General features: G+C 41.2%; 1 long non-coding RNA gene across 1 annotated transcript; it reads right to left on the bottom strand.

Annotated features, from left to right (window-relative positions):
• Positions 1 to 13,758: 13,758 nt before the first annotated feature.
• LOC141910176 (uncharacterized) lies at positions 13,759 to 14,971 on the bottom strand. The gene is made up of 3 exons (XR_012619848.1): positions 14,450 to 14,971; positions 14,239 to 14,333; positions 13,759 to 14,157 (listed from the first exon to the last, which is right to left on the bottom strand). It is a non-coding gene; the product is annotated as an uncharacterized LOC141910176 (long non-coding RNA).
• Positions 14,972 to 17,341: the final 2,370 nt, after the last annotated feature.

Here is a 17,341-nt window from a genome sequence, read left to right as displayed (position 1 = left end):
CATCATCTATTCAGTATCAGGACCACTCTGAATCAGTATCAGTAATTACTGGATTTAGTGTCAGTAACTGTGAACACCCCTTGTACATTGTCTATTCGGCATCAGGACCACTCTGAATCAGTATCAGTAATTACTGGATTTAGTGTCAGTAACTGTGTACACCCCTTGTACATCATCTATTCAGTATCAGGACCCACTCTGAATCGGTATCAGCAATAACTGGGTTCGAACCAGAGACACCCTGTACATCCTCTAATCAGCATCAGGACCACTGAACAGTAATAACTGGGTTCCAACCCGGGTCACCCCTGTACATCATCTATTCAGTATCAGGACCCACTCTGAATCGGTATCAGCAATAACTGGGTTCGAACCAGAGACACCCTGTACATCCTCTAATCAGCATCAGGACCACTGAACAGTAATAACTGGGTTCCAACCCGGGACACCCCTGTACATCCTCTATCCAGTATCAGGACCCACTCTGAATCGGTATAGTAATAACTGGGTTCGAACTTGGGACACCCCCTGTACATCGTCTATTGCAAGATGTAGACTGTTCTCAGAAGAGATGCCATATCAGTCACGCAGTTACTTTAACCAGTGTCAATTCTGAGGGGGTTGGTATGTTAAGTCAGACTAGTCAATGCAGGATTTTCAGTCTTCTCAACTCCGAGATAAGATTATAGATTATATATATATATAAGATAACCAATTATCAACCAAAATGGAATATATTTATTGATCAATAACAAAAAAAAACAAAACAAGTCAAGAGCAAACAGAATCTTAAGTAAATCTATGAGTAAAGCAACACAAAACATTCATAACGTATTTACAAATACAAACAAGGTTAATTGCATAGTGGAAATTCAAAGAAGGCAATTTGGAAAAGACCTCAAAACTCAAAATCACTATCGGTTTTATTTTTTTCTGATATTAGCCCCTGTACATCGTGTATTGAGCATCATTGTCAGTAATTACTGGGTGCGTATGGTGCTGCCGCTATGGTTATTGTAAGCGAGATTTTCATAAACTAACGTAAGTCTACTCTGGCATGCTAGGATCACGGAGTATAACTGGACAGCACTTCGATTGCCAGGGTTGACAAACATTAGTGTATGAAAATCCCGCTAACGATGGGCATAGTGGCAGCACCGTACGGTCGGATTGTACACGGATTCGCATTAACTGGATCCTCTATCCTCATAGTGATCCCACTCTGGACCGGTGTCAGTAATTACTAGATTCGAACCGGGACACCCCTGTACATCCTCTATTCAGCATCAGGACCCACTCTGAATCAGTGTCAGTAATTACTGGATTCAGTGTCAGTAACTGTGTACACCCCCTGTACACTCTCCATTCAGCATCAGGACCACTCTGAATCAGTATCAGTAATTACTGGATTCAGTGTCAGTAATAACCGTGTACATCGTCTATTCAGCATCAGGACCACTCTGAATCAGTATCAGTAATTACTGGATTCAGTGTCAGTAACTGTGTACACCCCTTGTACATCATCTATTCAGCATCAGGACCACTCTGAATCAGTATCAGTAATTACTGGATTCAGTGTCAGTAATAACCGTGTACATCGTCTATTCAGCATCAGGACCACTCTGAATCAGTATCAGTAATTACTGGATTCAGTGTCAGTAATAACCGTGTACATCCTCTATTCGGCATCAAGACCACTCTGAATCAGTATCAGTAATTACTAGATTCAGTGTCAGTAATAACCGTGTACATCCTCTATTCAGCATCAGGACCACTCTGAATCAGTATCAGTAATTACTGGATTCAGTGTCAGTAATAACCGTGTACATCCTCTATTCGGCATCAAGACCACTCTGAATCAGTATCAGTAATTACTGGATTCAGTGTCAGTAACTGTGTACACCCCCTGTACATCATCTATTCAGTATCAGGACCCACTCTGAATCAGTGTCAGTAATAACTGGGTTCGTACTTGGGACACCCCCGGTACATCGTCTATTGCAAGATGTAGACTGAAAAGATGCCATATCAGTCACGCAGTTACTTTAACCAGTGTCAATTCTGAGGGGGTTGGTATGTAAGTCAGACTAGACAATGCAGGATTTTCAGTCTTCTCAACTCCAAGATCAGATTATAGATTATATATATATAAGATAACCAATTATCAACCAAAATGGAATATATTTATTGATCAATAACAACAAAAAAACAAAACAAGTCAAGAGCAAACAGAATCTTAAGTAAATCTATGAGTAAAGCAACACAAAACATTCATAACGTATTTACAAATACAAACAAGGTTAATTGCATAGTGGAAATTCAAAGAAGGCAATTTGGAAAAGACCTCAAAACTCAAAATCACTTTCGGTTTTATTTTTTTCTGATATTAGCCCCTGTACATCGTCTATTCAGCATCATTGTCAGTAATTACTGGGTGCGTATGGTGCTGCCGCTATGGTTATTGTAAGCGAGATTTTCATAAACTAACGTAAGTCTACTCTGGCATGCTAGGATCACGGAGTATAACTGGACAGCGCTTCGATTGCCAGGGTTGACAAACATTAGTGTATGAAAATCCCGCTAACGATGAGCATAGTGGCAGCACCGTACGGCCGGATTGTACACGGATTCGCATTAACTGGATCCTCTATCCTCATAGTGATCCCACTCTGGATCGGTGTCAGTAATTACTAGATTCGAACTGTACACTCTCCATTCAGCATCAGGACCACTCTGAATCAGTATCAGTAATTACTGGATTCAGTGTCAGTAACTGTGTACACCACCTGTACACTCTCCATTCAGCATCAGGACCACTCTGAATCAGTATCAGTAATTACTGGATTTAGTGTCAGTAACTGTGTACACCCCCTGTACATCATCTATTCAGCATCAGGACCCACTCTGAATCAGTGTCAGTAATTACTGGATTCAGTGTCAGTAACTGTGTACACCCCCTGTACATCATCTATTCAGCATCAGGACCACTCTGAATCAGTATCAGTAATTACTGGGTTTAGTGTCAGTAACTGTGTACACCCCCTGTACATCATCTATTCAGCATCAGGACCACTCTGAATCAGTATCAGTAATTACTGGATTTAGTGTCAGTAACTGTGTACACCCCCTGTACATCATCTATTCAGCATCAGGACCCACTCTGAATCAGTATCAGTAATTACTGGGTTTAGTGTCAGTAACTGTGTACACCCCCTGTACATCGTCTATTCGGCATCAGGACCACTCTGAATCAGTATCAGTAATTACTGGATTTAGTGTCAGTAACTGTGAACACCCCTTGTACATTGTCTATTCGGCATCAGGACCACTCTGAATCAGTATCAGTAATTACTGGATTTAGTGTCAGTAACTGTGTACACCCCTTGTACATCATCTATTCAGTATCAGGACCACTCTGAATCAGTATCAGTAATTACTGGATTTAGTGTCAGTAACTGTGAACACCCCTTGTACATTGTCTATTCGGCATCAGGACCACTCTGAATCAGTATCAGTAATTACTGGATTTAGTGTCAGTAACTGTGTACACCCCTTGTACATCATCTATTCAGTATCAGGACCCACTCTGAATCGGTATCAGCAATAACTGGGTTCGAACCAGAGACACCCTGTACATCCTCTAATCAGCATCAGGACCACTGAACAGTAATAACTGGGTTCCAACCCGGGTCACCCCTGTACATCATCTATTCAGTATCAGGACCCACTCTGAATCGGTATCAGCAATAACTGGGTTCGAACCAGAGACACCCTGTACATCCTCTAATCAGCATCAGGACCACTGAACAGTAATAACTGGGTTCCAACCCGGGACACCCCTGTACATCCTCTATCCAGTATCAGGACCCACTCTGAATCGGTATAGTAATAACTGGGTTCGAACTTGGGACACCCCCTGTACATCGTCTATTGCAAGATGTAGACTGTTCTCAGAAGAGATGCCATATCAGTCACGCAGTTACTTTAACCAGTGTCAATTCTGAGGGGGTTGGTATGTTAAGTCAGACTAGTCAATGCAGGATTTTCAGTCTTCTCAACTCCGAGATAAGATTATAGATTATATATATATATAAGATAACCAATTATCAACCAAAATGGAATATATTTATTGATCAATAACAAAAAAAAACAAAACAAGTCAAGAGCAAACAGAATCTTAAGTAAATCTATGAGTAAAGCAACACAAAACATTCATAACGTATTTACAAATACAAACAAGGTTAATTGCATAGTGGAAATTCAAAGAAGGCAATTTGGAAAAGACCTCAAAACTCAAAATCACTTTCGGTTTTATTTTTTTCTGATATTAGCCCCTGTACATCGTGTATTGAGCATCATTGTCAGTAATTACTGGGTGCGTATGGTGCTGCCGCTATGGTTATTGTAAGCGAGATTTTCATAAACTAACGTAAGTCTACTCTGGCATGCTAGGATCACGGAGTATAACTGGACAGCACTTCGATTGCCAGGGTTGACAAACATTAGTGTATGAAAATCCCGCTAACGATGAGCATAGTGGCAGCACCGTACGGTCGGATTGTACACGGATTCGCATTAACTGGATCCTCTATCCTCATAGTGATCCCACTCTGGACCGGTGTCAGTAATTACTAGATTCGAACCGGGACACCCCTGTACATCCTCTATTCAGCATCAGGACCCACTCTGAATCAGTGTCAGTAATTACTGGATTCAGTGTCAGTAACTGTGTACACCCCCTGTACACTCTCCATTCAGCATCAGGACCACTCTGAATCAGTATCAGTAATTACTGGATTCAGTGTCAGTAATAACCGTGTACATCGTCTATTCAGCATCAGGACCACTCTGAATCAGTATCAGTAATTACTGGATTCAGTGTCAGTAACTGTGTACACCCCTTGTACATCATCTATTCAGCATCAGGACCACTCTGAATCAGTATCAGTAATTACTGGATTCAGTGTCAGTAATAACCGTGTACATCGTCTATTCAGCATCAGGACCACTCTGAATCAGTATCAGTAATTACTGGATTCAGTGTCAGTAATAACCGTGTACATCCTCTATTCGGCATCAAGACCACTCTGAATCAGTATCAGTAATTACTAGATTCAGTGTCAGTAATAACCGTGTACATCCTCTATTCAGCATCAGGACCACTCTGAATCAGTATCAGTAATTACTGGATTCAGTGTCAGTAATAACCGTGTACATCCTCTATTCGGCATCAAGACCACTCTGAATCAGTATCAGTAATTACTGGATTCAGTGTCAGTAACTGTGTACACCCCCTGTACATCATCTATTCAGTATCAGGACCCACTCTGAATCAGTGTCAGTAATAACTGGGTTCGTACTTGGGACACCCCCGGTACATCGTCTATTGCAAGATGTAGACTGAAAAGATGCCATATCAGTCACGCAGTTACTTTAACCAGTGTCAATTCTGAGGGGGTTGGTATGTAAGTCAGACTAGACAATGCAGGATTTTCAGTCTTCTCAACTCCAAGATCAGATTATAGATTATATATATATAAGATAACCAATTATCAACCAAAATGGAATATATTTATTGATCAATAACAACAAAAAAACAAAACAAGTCAAGAGCAAACAGAATCTTAAGTAAATCTATGAGTAAAGCAACACAAAACATTCATAACGTATTTACAAATACAAACAAGGTTAATTGCATAGTGGAAATTCAAAGAAGGCAATTTGGAAAAGACCTCAAAACTCAAAATCACTTTCGGTTTTATTTTTTTCTGATATTAGCCCCTGTACATCGTCTATTCAGCATCATTGTCAGTAATTACTGGGTGCGTATGGTGCTGCCGCTATGGTTATTGTAAGCGAGATTTTCATAAACTAACGTAAGTCTACTCTGGCATGCTAGGATCACGGAGTATAACTGGATAGCACTTCGATTGCCAGGGTTGACAAACATTAGTGTATGAAAATCCCGCTAACGATGAGCATAGTGGCAGCACCGTACGGCCGGATTGTACACGGATTCGCATTAACTGGATCCTCTATCCTCATAGTGATCCCACTCTGGACCGGTGTCAGTAATTACTAGATTCGAACCCGGGACACCCCTGTACATCCTCTATTCAGCATCAGGACCCACTCTGAATCAGTGTCAGTAATTACTGGATTCAGTGTCAGTAACTGTGTACACCCCCTGTACACTCTCCATTCAGCATCAGGACCACTCTGAATCAGTATCAGTAATTACTGGATTTAGTGTCAGTAACTGTGTACACCCCCTGTACATCATCTATTCGGCATCAGGACCACTCTGAATCAGTATCAGTAATTACTGGATTTAGTGTCAGTAATTGTGTACACCCCCTGTACATCATCTATTCGGCATCAGGACCACTCTGAATTAGTGTCAGTAATAACTGGATTTAGTGCCAGTAACTGTGTACACCCCCTGTACACTCTCCATTCAGCATCAGGACCACTCTGAATCAGTATCAGTAATTACTGGATTTAGTGTCAGTAACTGTGTACACCCCCTGTACATCATCTATTCGGCATCAGGACCACTCTGAATCAGTATCAGTAATAACTGGATTTAGTGTCAGTAACTGTGTACACCCCTTGTACATCATCTATTCAGCATCAGGACCACTCTAAATCGGTATCAGCAATAACTGGGTTCGAACCAGAGACACCCTGTACATCCTCTAATCAGCATCAGGACCACTGAACAATAATAACTGGGTTCCAACCCGGGACACCCCTGTACATCCTCTATTCAGTATCAGGACCCACTCTGAATCGGTATCAGTAATAACTGGGTTCGAACTTGGGACACCCCCTGTACATCATCTATTGCAAGATGTAGACTGTTCTCAGAAGAGATGCCATATCAGTCACGCAGTTACTTTAACCAGTGTCAATTCTGGGGGGGTTGGTATGTTAAGTCAGACTAGTCAATGCAGGATTTTCAGTCTTCTCAACTCCAAGATAAGATTATAGATTATATATATATAAGATAACCAATTATCAACCAAAATGGAATATATTTATTGATCAATAACAAAAAAAACAAAACAAGTCAAGAGCAAACAGAATCTTAAGTAAATCTATGAGTAAAGCAACACAAAACATTCATAACGTATTTACAAATACAAACAAGGTTAATTGCATTGTGGAAATTCAAAGAAGGCAATTTGGAAAAGACCTCAAAACTCAAAATCACTTTCGGTTTTATTTTTTTCTGATTTCTGTACATCGTGTATTCAGCATCATTGTCAGTAATTACTGGGTGCGTATGGTGCTGCCGCTATGGTTATTGTAAGCGAGATTTTCATAAACTAACGTAAGTCTACTCTGGCATGCTAGGATCACGGAGTATAACTGGACAGCACTTCGATTGCCAGGGTTGACAAACATTAGTGTATGAAAATCCCGCTAACGATGAGCATAGTGGCAGCATCGTACGGCCGGATTGTACACGGATTCGCATTAACTGGATCCTCTATCCTCATAGTGATCCCACTCTGGATCGGTGTCAGTAATTACTAGATTCGAACCCGGGACACCCCTGTTCATCCTCTATTCAGCATCAGGACCCACTCTGAATCAGTGTCAGTAATTACTGGATTCAGTGTCAGTAACTGTGTACACCCCCGTACACTCTCCATTCAGCATCAGGACCACTCTGAATCAGTGTCAGTAATTACTGGATTTAGTGTCAGTAATAACTGGATTTAGTGCCAGTAACAGTGTACACCCCCTGTACATCGTCTATTCGGCATCAGGACCACTCTGAATCAGTATCAGTAATTACTGGATTTAGTGTCAGTAACTGTGTACACCCCCTTTACATCATGTATTCAGCATCAGGACCACTCTGAATCAGTATCAGTAATTACTGGATTCAGTGTCAGTAACTGTGTACACCCCTTGTACATCGTCTATTCGGCATCAGGACCACTCTGAATCAGTATCAGTAATTACTGGATTTAGTGTCAGTAACTGTGTACACCCCCTTTACATCGTCTATTCGGCATCAGGACCACTCTGAATCAGTATCAGTAATTACTGGATTTAGTGTCAGTAACTGTGTACACCCCCTTTACATCATGTATTCAGCATCAGGACCACTCTGAATCGGTATCAGCAATAACTGGGTTCGAACCAGAGACACCCTGTACATCCTCTAATCAGCATCAGGACCACTGAACAGTAATAACTGGGTTCCAACCCGGGACAGACCTGTTCATCCTCTATTCAGTATCAGGACCCACTCTGAATCGGTATCAGGAATAACTGGGTTCGAACTTGGGACACCCCCGGTACATCGTCTATTGCAAGATGTAGACTGTTCTCAGAAGAGATGCCATATCAGTCACGCAGTTACTTTAACCAGTGTCAATTCTGAAGGGGTTGGTATGTTAAGTCAGATTAGACAATGCAGGATTTTCAGTCTTTATTCAGCATCAGGACCACTTTGAATCGGTATCAGCAATAACTGGGTTCGAACCAGAGACACCCTGTACATCCTCTAATCAGCATCAGGACCACTGAACAGTAATAACTCGGTTCCAACCCGGGACACCCCTGTACATCCTCTATTCAGTATCAGGACCCACTCTGAATCGGTAACAGTAATAACTGGGTTCGAACTTTGGACACCCCCTGTACATCGTCTATTGCAAGATGTAGACTGTTCTCAGAAGAGATGCCATATCAGTCACGCAGTTACTTTAACCAGTGTCAATTCTGAGGGGGTTGGTATGTAAGTCAGACTAGACAATGCAGGATTTTCAGTCTTCTCAACTCCAAGATCAGATTATAGATTATATATATATAAGATAACCAATTATCAACCAAAATGGAATATATTTATTGATCAATAACAACAAAAAAACAAAACAAGTCAAGAGCAAACAGAATCTTAAGTAAATCTATGAGTAAAGCAACACAAAACATTCATAACGTATTTACAAATACAAACAAGGTTAATTGCATAGTGGAAATTCAAAGAAGGCAATTTGGAAAAGACCTCAAAACTCAAAATCACTTTCGGTTTTATTTTTTTCTGATATTAGCCCCTGTACATCGTGTATTGAGCATCATTGTCAGTAATTACTGGGTGCGTATGGTGCTGCCGCTAAGGTTATTGTAAGCGAGATTTTCATAAACTAACGTAAGTCTACTCTGGCATGCTAGGATCACGGAGTATAACTGGATAGCACTTCGATTGCCAGGGTTGACAAACATTAGTGTATGAAAATCCCGCTAACGATGAGCATAGTGGCAGCACCGTACGGCCGGATTGTACACGGATTCGCATCAACTGGATCCTCTATCCTCATAGTGATCCCACTCTGGACCGGTGTCAGTAATTACTAGATTCGAACCCGGGACACCCCTGTACATCCTCTATTCAGCATCAGGACCACTCTGAATCAGTGTCAGTAATTACTGGATTCAGTGTCAGTAACTGTGTACACCCCCTGTACACTCTCCATTCAGCATCAGGACCACTCTGAATCAGTATCAGTAATTACTGGATTTAGTCTCAGAAACTGTGTACACCCCCTGTACATCATCTATTCAGCATCAGGACCACTCTGAATCAGTGTCAGTAATTACTGGATTCAGTGTCAGTAACTGTGTACACCCCCTGTACATCCTCTATTCAGTATCAGGACCCACTCTGAATCAGTGTCAGTAATAACTGGGTTCGTACTTGGGACACCCCCGGTACATCGTCTATTGCAAGATGTAGACTGAAAAGATGCCATATCAGTCACGCAGTTACTTTAACCAGTGTCAATTCTGGGGGGGGGGGGTTGGTATGTTAAGTCAGACTAGTCAATGCAGGATTTTCAGTCTTCTCAACTCCAAGATAAGATTATAGATTATATATATATAAGATAACCAATTATCAACCAAAATGGAATATATTTATTGATCAATAACAAAAAAAACAAAACAAGTCAAGAGCAAACAGAATCTTAAGTAAATCTATGAGTAAAGCAACACAAAACATTCATAACGTATTTACAAATACAAACAAGGTTAATTGCATTGTGGAAATTCAAAGAAGGCAATTTGGAAAAGACCTCAAAACTCAAAATCACTTTCGGTTTTATTTTTTTCTGATTTCTGTACATCGTGTATTCAGCATCATTGTCAGTAATTACTGGGTGCGTATGGTGCTGCCGCTATGGTTATTGTAAGCGAGATTTTCATAAACTAACGTAAGTCTACTCTGGCATGCTAGGATCACGGAGTATAACTGGACAGCACTTCGATTGCCAGGGTTGACAAACATTAGTGTATGAAAATCCCGCTAACGATGAGCATAGTGGCAGCATCGTACGGCCGGATTGTACACGGATTCGCATTAACTGGATCCTCTATCCTCATAGTGATCCCACTCTGGATCGGTGTCAGTAATTACTAGATTCGAACCCGGGACACCCCTGTTCATCCTCTATTCAGCATCAGGACCCACTCTGAATCAGTGTCAGTAATTACTGGATTCAGTGTCAGTAACTGTGTACACCCCCGTACACTCTCCATTCAGCATCAGGACCACTCTGAATCAGTGTCAGTAATTACTGGATTTAGTGTCAGTAATAACTGGATTTAGTGCCAGTAACAGTGTACACCCCCTGTACATCGTCTATTCGGCATCAGGACCACTCTGAATCAGTATCAGTAATTACTGGATTTAGTGTCAGTAACTGTGTACACCCCCTTTACATCATGTATTCAGCATCAGGACCACTCTGAATCAGTATCAGTAATTACTGGATTCAGTGTCAGTAACTGTGTACACCCCTTGTACATCGTCTATTCGGCATCAGGACCACTCTGAATCAGTATCAGTAATTACTGGATTTAGTGTCAGTAACTGTGTACACCCCCTTTACATCGTCTATTCGGCATCAGGACCACTCTGAATCAGTATCAGTAATTACTGGATTTAGTGTCAGTAACTGTGTACACCCCCTTTACATCATGTATTCAGCATCAGGACCACTCTGAATCGGTATCAGCAATAACTGGGTTCGAACCAGAGACACCCTGTACATCCTCTAATCAGCATCAGGACCACTGAACAGTAATAACTGGGTTCCAACCCGGGACAGACCTGTTCATCCTCTATTCAGTATCAGGACCCACTCTGAATCGGTATCAGGAATAACTGGGTTCGAACTTGGGACACCCCCGGTACATCGTCTATTGCAAGATCTGTTCTCAGAAGAGATGCCATATCAGTCACGCAGTTACTTTAACCAGTGTCAATTCTGAAGGGGTTGGTATGTTAAGTCAGACTAGACAATGCAGGATTTTCAGTCTTCTCAACTCCAAGATAAGATTATAGATTATATATATATAAGATAACCAATTATCAACCAAAATGGAATATATTTATTGATCAATAACAAAAAAAACACAACAAGTCAAGAGCAAACAGAATCTTAAGTAAATCTATGAGTAAAGCAACACAAAACATTCATAACGTATTTACAAATACAAACAAGTTTAATTGCATAGTGGAAATTCAAAGAAGGCAATTTGGAAAAGACCTCAAAACTCAAAATCACTTTCGGTTTTATTTTTTTCTGATATTAGCTTCTGTACATCGTGTATTCAGCATCATTGTCAGTAATTACTGGGTGCGTATGGTGCTGCCGCTATGGTTATTGTAAGCGAGATTTTCATAAACTAACGTAAGTCTACTCTGGCATGCTAGGGTCACGGGGTATAACTGGACAGCACTTCGATTGCCAGGGTTGACAAACATTAGTGTATGAAAATCCCGCTAACGATGAGCATAGTGGCAGCACCGTACGGCCGGATTGTACACGGATTCGCATTAACTGGATCCTCTATCCTCATAGTGATCCCACTCTGGACCGGTGTCAGTAATTACTAGATTCGAACCCGGGACACCCCTGTACATCCTCTATTCAGCATCAGGACCCACTCTGAATCAGTGTCAGTAATTACTGGATTCAGTGTCAGTAACAGTGTACACCCCCTGTACATCGTCCATTCAGCATCAGGACCACTCTGAATCAGTATCAGTAATTACTGGATTTAGTGCCAGTAACTGTGTACACCCCTTGTACATCATCTATTCAGCATCAGGACCCACTCTGAATTAGTGTCAGTAATAACTGGATTCAGTGTCAGTAACTGTGTACACCCCCTGTACATCCTCTATTCAGCATCAGGACCACTTTGAATCGGTATCAGCAATAACTGGGTTCGAACCAGAGACACCCTGTACATCCTCTAATCAGCATCAGGACCACTGAACAGTAATAACTCGGTTCCAACCCGGGACACCCCTGTACATCCTCTATTCAGTATCAGGACCCACTCTGAATCGGTAACAGTAATAACTGGGTTCGAACTTGGGACACCCCCTGTACATCGTCTATTGCAAGATGTAGACTGTTCTCAGAAGAGATGCCATATCAGTCACGCAGTTACTTTAACCAGTGTCAATTCTGAGGGGGTTGGTATGTAAGTCAGACTAGACAATGCAGGATTTTCAGTCTTCTCAACTCCAAGATCAGATTATAGATTATATATATATAAGATAACCAATTATCAACCAAAATGGAATATATTTATTGATCAATAACAAAAAAACAAAACAAGTCAAGAGCAAACAGAATCTTAAGTAAATCTATGAGTAAAGCAACACAAAACATTCATAACGTATTTACAAATACAAACAAGGTTAATTGCATAGTGGAAATTCAAAGAAGGCAATTTGGAAAAGACCTCAAAACTCAAAATCACTTTCGGTTTTATTTTTTTCTGATATTAGCCCCTGTACATCGTCTATTCAGCATCATTGTCAGTAATTACTGGGTGCGTATGGTGCTGCCGCTATGGTTATTGTAAGCGAGATTTTCATAAACTAACGTAAGTCTACTCTGGCATGCTAGGATCACGGAGTATAACTGGATAGCACTTCGATTGCCAGGGTTGACAAACATTAGTGTATGAAAATCCCGCTAACGATGAGCATAGTGGCAGCACCGTACGGCCGGATTGTACACGGATTCGCATTAACTGGATCCTCTATCCTCATAGTGATCCCACTCTGGACCGGTGTCAGTAATTACTAGATTCGAACCCGGGACACCCCTGTACATCCTCTATTCAGCATCAGGACCCACTCTGAATCAGTGTCAGTAATTACTGGATTCAGTGTCAGTAACTGTGTACACCCCCTGTACACTCTCCATTCAGCATCAGGACCACTCTGAATCAGTATCAGTAATTACTGGATTTAGTGTCAGTAATTGTGTACAACCCCTGTACATCATCTATTCGGCATCAGGACCACTCTGAATTAGTGTCAGTAATAACTGGATTTAGTGTCAGTAACTGTGTACACCACCTGTACACTCTCCATTCAGCATCAGGACCACTCTGAATCAGTATCAGTAATTACTGGATTTAGTGTCAGTAACTGTGTACACCCCCTGTACATCATCTATTCAGCATCAGGACCACTCTGAATCAGTATCAGTAATTACTGGATTCAGTGTCAGTAACTGTGTACACCCCTTGTACATCGTCTATTCAGCATCAAGACCACTCTAAGATAACCAATTATCAACCAAAATGGAATATATTTATTATATATTTATATATTTATTCAAATCTATGAGTAAAGCAACACAAAAGCAACACATTCATAACGTATTTACAACTACAAACAAGGTTAATTGCATAGTGGAAATTCAAAGAAGGCAATTTGGAAAAGACCTCAAAACTCAAAATCACCTGAGCATATTAATCAACATGCAGCATTTTACAGACAAACTCAGTGTATGTCACATTTTTACTCGGCAATTCAAGGTTAAGGAAAGTATATATTCATAGCTATTGTCATTACTTATTTTAACTACTGGAAGATTTGTACTTGACTTGACGTTTTAAGAATGGAGAAACTATAACGAAACATAAGACGCCATCTACATCATCATCATCATCATAGCCTACTAGAGAATGTGCATACATTCAGCATAAGCACTCATAAGCAGTCATCTCACTGGTGACTCTGCGATCTCACTGATGACTCTGATCTCAATCGGGACTCTCTGATCTCACTGGTGATCCTCAGATCTCACAGCCGACTCTCAACACTTGCTACAACATGAAAACACAAAATAAGAAAAATTCAGCATTTTATCAACTTGAAAATAATATGAATATGATTTCAATATATACCTGATTTATGGTCAGACTCGATACTCATCAATCTTCTGGAACTTTGCTCAGAACCTCAGAAATTTTTCTTCCTAATTCCCTCTGGTATTGCGTGTCTAATAACAAAATCATGATGAAAACATGAAATCAAACTACCGGTAACCATCTTGATCTGATGAATTTTACTCTCAATTTTTTAAAGAAATTCATATTACAAGTATTTCAGTTTTACCTGATTTAATGTCAGTCCACACTTCGATTCATCCTCGCCGTGGAACTCCATTCTTGAGAAGGAGGGACATTACTCAGTAGTGTTCTCACTGGTGACTCTGGTGACTCCTGGGTCTCTCTGTTGACTCCTGGGTCTCTCTGTTGACTCCTGGGTCTCTCTGTTGACTCCTGGGTCTCGCTGGCGACTCCTGGGTCTCGCTGGCGACTCTCTGATAAATACAAACTCTCATAATCTTTTATATCAATAAAAACATGCGACATTTCGAAGGGGGAGAAAAAAAGACGGCACCAAAACTCACTATCACTCTTTAAATCACTGAAAATTCAGCATTTCTAATTGACATTTCAAGAAGGTAAGGTAACAAGACACCGATATTCAATATCACCCTTAATTAACGTGCAGCTGTATCTTAATGAGGAAGCAGTCAATTTTTTCAGGACTGACAATTCAGTGCGTCAAATTAAGGAAAGAAGACACCAGATATCCTTTAGAATAAATGTAAGGGCTATCAATGCACGAGAATCATGTAATTTTGGAATTATGCGAAACATGAAAGAAAACCAGAAAACTGCAGAGAAAATTGAAATGCAAACTTATCGTGGTGTTTGAATATATGCAGAATGTTTAAAACAGACCGTCGCACTAGAGAAACTATACCATAAATACACAGAACCATCACTGGAATTATATATATCTCATCAGCGATAGAAATTTGACATAATTCAAGTCACTTTAGACGCAAAGTCATTAATGAGGACAACGTAATAACTGTAGAGATACACCACATCTACACAGAATCGATCACACAAATTACTGATTCAAAGATAGAACCAACACCTGCAACGATTCCAACAGAACCAACACCTGCAACGATTCCAACATAGAACCAACACCTGCAACGATTCCAACATAGAACCAACACCTGCAACGATTCCAACATAGAACCAACACCTATAACAATTCCAAGATAGAACCAATGCAAAGTTATCGCCAGATAGCATGTTTGAGCAGTAACATGGCAATCAAGTAAACCGAACACAAATCAAATTGCAATTTACCATCCCATCCTGTATCGCAGATACAGAAAACCATACCTGGAATTTTATGAATATCTCAACTATAGATATTTGGGATGATTCAAATGTCAATGAAGCAAAGTGGAAATTCAACTGCAGCAGTGAGTATTGTAAGTCACCAGCCAACACAGTTACATTATAATTAAACTTAGATAGCGTCAAGCGCCCCCTGTTGGGATAATATTCATAGCGGCAGCGTCAAAGCTTTTGTATATTTTTGTGTTTAATGTATTTCTCTATTTCTATTTTACAGTTATTGAAATCATAAACGAGGCGCCACACCGCGATTTAATCGAGGAATTGAAACGAAACTTGGTTCCAGATAGGATCCCACCACCGGTGAATCCTTTGTCGCCCGCTGCTGCCCCTCCTCCACAACGTCATTGACATATTCAACGAGGCACCGCATCGAGATTTAATTGAGGAATTGAAACGAAACTTGGTTCCAGATAGGATCCCACCACTGGTGAATCCTTTGTCGCCCGCTGCTGCCCCTCCCCCACAACCTCAGGGAAATAATTCGCCTCAACAGCGGCCAATCAGACAGCCGCATCCCAGATGCCACGCGTTGGTCAGAAAGAGTCCGAGGGCGGCTGTCTGATGGGGTGGCTGTTTGTAGATCTCGGAGTGTGCTCACCGGTTACTGTGCCTCCCCATCCAGTGCAGGGTAATTCGCCTCAGCAGCGGTTCCTTAGACAGCCGCCCCCGGGTGCAAAACGTCATTCTACTAGATTGATGGGGTGGTTGTTTGTAGGAGATCTTGGAGTGTGCTCACCGCAATAAAATTCATGACTTCATGCGAACTTTGGTTCCACAAGGCATCCCACCACCGGCTACTGCGCCTCCCCATCCAGTGCAGGGTAATTTGCCTCAGCAGCGGTTCCTCAGACAGTCGCTTCCGGGTGCAAAATGTCATTCAACTAGATTCATCTACACAGAATCATCACCATACTGATTCCAACATAGAACCAACACCTGCAATGATTCCAACATAGAACCAACACCTGCAACGATTCCAACATAGAACCAACACCTGCAACGATTCCAACATAGAACCAACACCTGTAACAATTCCAACATAGAACCAATGCAAAGTGATCGCCAGATAGCATGTTTGAGCAGTAACATGGCAATCAAGTAAACCGAACACAAATCAAATCGCAATTCAACATCCCATCCTGTATCGCAGATACAGAAAACCATACCTGGAATTTTATGAATATCTCAACTATAGATATTTGGGATGATTCAAATGTCAATGAAGCAAAGTGGAAATTCAACTGCAGCAGTGAGTATTGTAAGTCACCAACCAACACAAATACATTATAATTAAACTTAGATAGCGTCAAGCGCCCCCTGTTGGGATAATATTCATAGCGGCAGCGTCAAAGCCTTTGTATATTTTTGTGTTTTATGTATTTCTCTATTTCTATTTTACAGTGATAGAGATCATAAACGAGGCGCCGCATAGGGACCTGATCGAGGAACTGAAACGAAACTTGGTTCCAGATAGGATCCCACCACCGGTGAATCCTTTGTCGCCCGCTGCTGCCCCTCCTCCACAACGTCATTGACATATTCAACGAGGCGCCGCATAGGGACCTGATCGAGGAACTAAAACGAAACTTGGTTCCAGATAGGATCCCACCACCGGTGAATCCTTTGTCGCCCGCTGCTGCCCCTCCTCCACAACGTCATTGACATATTCAACGAGGCGCCGCATAGGGACCTGATCGAGGAACTAAAACGAAACTTGGTTCCAGATAGGATCCCACCACCGGCGAATCCTTTGTCGCCCGCTGCTGCCCCTCCTCCA

The sequence above is a fragment of the Tubulanus polymorphus genome, chromosome 8, assembly GCF_964204645.1.
Source record: "Tubulanus polymorphus chromosome 8, tnTubPoly1.2, whole genome shotgun sequence".
Taxonomy (NCBI): Eukaryota; Metazoa; Nemertea; class Palaeonemertea; order Tubulaniformes; family Tubulanidae; genus Tubulanus; species Tubulanus polymorphus.
Note: the sequence above shows the minus strand (reverse complement) of the source record. Positions and strands in the feature narration are given on the sequence as shown.